Source organism: Malurus melanocephalus, unplaced genomic scaffold, assembly GCF_030028575.1.
Source record: "Malurus melanocephalus ecotype Western Australia unplaced genomic scaffold, MMel_1.1 scaffold_868, whole genome shotgun sequence".
Lineage (NCBI taxonomy): Eukaryota > Metazoa > Chordata > Aves > Passeriformes > Maluridae > Malurus > Malurus melanocephalus.
The window spans coordinates 137,691-140,071 of NW_026624100.1; the positions used below are offsets into that span (position 1 = coordinate 137,691).

The window sequence follows — 2,381 nt, forward strand, 5'->3', positions numbered from 1 at the left end:
TCTCGCGGTGATTTAACCACGATGAATCTGATGCATTATCCTACCCGTCATTTTCCGGCATCAGAGGGGAGATAATGTGCCCGGGAGCTCTGTGCTGACCAACTCCTGCTCTGGAGCACATGCCAGCTGCAAGTTTCAAAGCACTTTGTAATCATTAAAAGAATCMGCTTCCTAGCCCTGATGAGGGGTTTTGTCTCTGTTGTAAAAGGAGTAAAGTGGGGTCTGGAGGTGAAATGATGAGAAACAACAGAACTGAAGTGCTCTGAATATTGACTTTATATCTATCCTGTATTAGAAGAATTCATTGGGTAGGAGGCACTTAAGCTGGTCAATAGGTCTTATTCCCAATTCTTCCTTCCATCCCCTTTCTGGATTTTCTTGCTTTTCTATATCTTCATTTTCTCATCTCCAAAAGGAAGGTAGTGACCAACTTCTTGTGAGAAATTCCTAAATATACAGCTGATATACATTTGTGTGAAGTACTAGGCAAAAGCACCAATGGGATCTCAAAAGGCAACCTCTAAAGAAGATGTAGGCATTCAGACACAAAATTTAACAGTCCAACACTGACGTTGGTAACACTGGGCATCAGGAGTCAGGCATGGGCAAGAGAAGCATGGATAATGGGGGAAAGCAACGCTGGGAATTTTTTCCTGGTTAACTGCATAAGATCAGACACCTGGCTCCTATTTCAGAGCCGTTGTAGTAGAACTGTCACTATGGTCCCAAAGCCAGTCAAACAAGGCAATGGAGAAGAGGCACTGCTGGGTAGGTCTGGTACCCAGCCCAGACAGGTGAACTGTGTTTAGTGGTGCCAATGGAGCTCCGGGCTGATGCCCAGGGCCACCTTCCCTGGTGGCAGCCAACGAGGGAGGCAGGAAGGACAGCGTGGCAGAGGAATACTTTGACTGCTGTGCTGTTGTCAGGAAAATCACCATTTTCTCCATCTCTGCGGTGTTCTCAGGTTTGTAAATGCTACTTTACATTGTATTTAGAGTTCTAATCAGCAGCAGAGATCCACTTCTATTCCTCATATCTATTTCTGTAATTATCGTTGCGGGCTCGTTCCTTCCAGGGGCAGCGGGGTGGGGGCGAGGGCCCGGTTCGCCCTCACCCCGGGGTGATGAGCAGCGTCCCCGAGCTGCGCTGCTCCCGGCTCGGCTCGGCTCGGAATGGCCCGGGAGGCGGCGGGGCCCTGCCCGGCGCTCTCTGTCCCCGCTGTCGTGTGGCACACACCGCCACCGCCGCTCTCAGGGCTGCTGGCCCCGGAATAGCCCCCGGCTCGGGGAGGGGGCTGGCGGCGCTGGAGCCGAGCGGAGCGGAAAGGAGCGGAGCGGAGCGGAACGGAGCGGAGCGGAGCGGAGCGCTGCAATGCTGGATCCCAGCTCACGGTGGAGCTGCCCGGCCCCAGCCCCGACCCTTCCGCCCGCCCCGCGCCGGGACAGCCGCGCACGGCCCCGCCGGAGCCTCGGGCTGCACTTGTTGATCCGCGATCCCCGGCGGCGGCGGAGGGAGGAAACCGAAGCTTTCCTTTGTGTGATCCCGGAGACGGGGCTGGGAGGCGGGCGCAGCCGCGGCGCTGGCTGTGGGTAGGAGCGGGGAGCCGCAGCCGAGGGAAGGCCTGGGAAATCTTCCTGCCGAAGGATCCGATTTACCTCGTTTCCCTTCCCCTCCCCCTGGGCTCCGCGGACAGCCGGCAGCGCCGTCGCCATCCCTGCGCCCTGAGGCTGCCCGGGGGGGATGCGAGCGGGGCCGCCCCTGCCGCCCGCCCCGCCGCAGGATGTAGCCGCCCTCGGCCCCGCACGCCCCGCACACCCCGCACCGCCTCGCCGGGAGCCCGCGGCAGGAGGTAGGTGAGGGCTGGGCTCGGCCGAGCTCCGGGAGCGGCGGCGGGCTGCGATTTTGGGGCTGGGGGAGCCTGCGTGGAGGGGAAGGGTCCGAGCTGTGCCGGCTGTGCGCGGGGAACCGCTCCTGAATGCGCCGGGGTTTCTCTTCGTGCCATCTTGTGTAAGCAACAGTGCTCGGGGCTGTCAGGAGCCACCTGCCTCCCGAAGGCAAGCTCGGGATTTTTGGTTTTTTATTCCCGTTTTCGTTGCTTTCCCGGTTATGCAGAGGCCGGCGTGGGGGGCTCGGGGGGCCCTGGGCAGCCCAGAGAGGCAGAGCGCATCGTTAGAGTGGCTGTAACCCCCACCTTTTCCCTGCCCCAGCTCTTTCCTCGGGAAATCTCTAAGGCTGGAGTTATTAAAAGCCTCCGCATCTCCCCGCAGCCTCCACGGCTGGGCTGGCGGGGGCAGCGCTCCGGTTGGGGCGTGGGGACCCGCGGGGTCCGGCGGGGCCGGGAGCTCCGGGATGGGAGCGCGGAGCCAGCGCGTCCCTGGCGG

At 60.4% G+C, this 2,381-nt stretch overlaps 1 protein-coding gene across 1 annotated transcript in view; it reads left to right on the forward strand.

Moving 5' to 3' along the window:
- The first annotated feature begins 1,401 nt into the window (after nucleotides 1–1,401).
- Nucleotides 1,402–2,381, forward strand: part of LOC130585345 (potassium voltage-gated channel subfamily B member 1-like) — a 2,420-nt gene continuing 1,440 nt past the window's right edge. The window contains exon 1 of the mRNA XM_057385796.1: nucleotides 1,402–1,849. The gene's annotated coding sequence lies outside the window, so the exon portion shown is untranslated. The remainder of the gene's footprint in view (nucleotides 1,850–2,381) is intronic.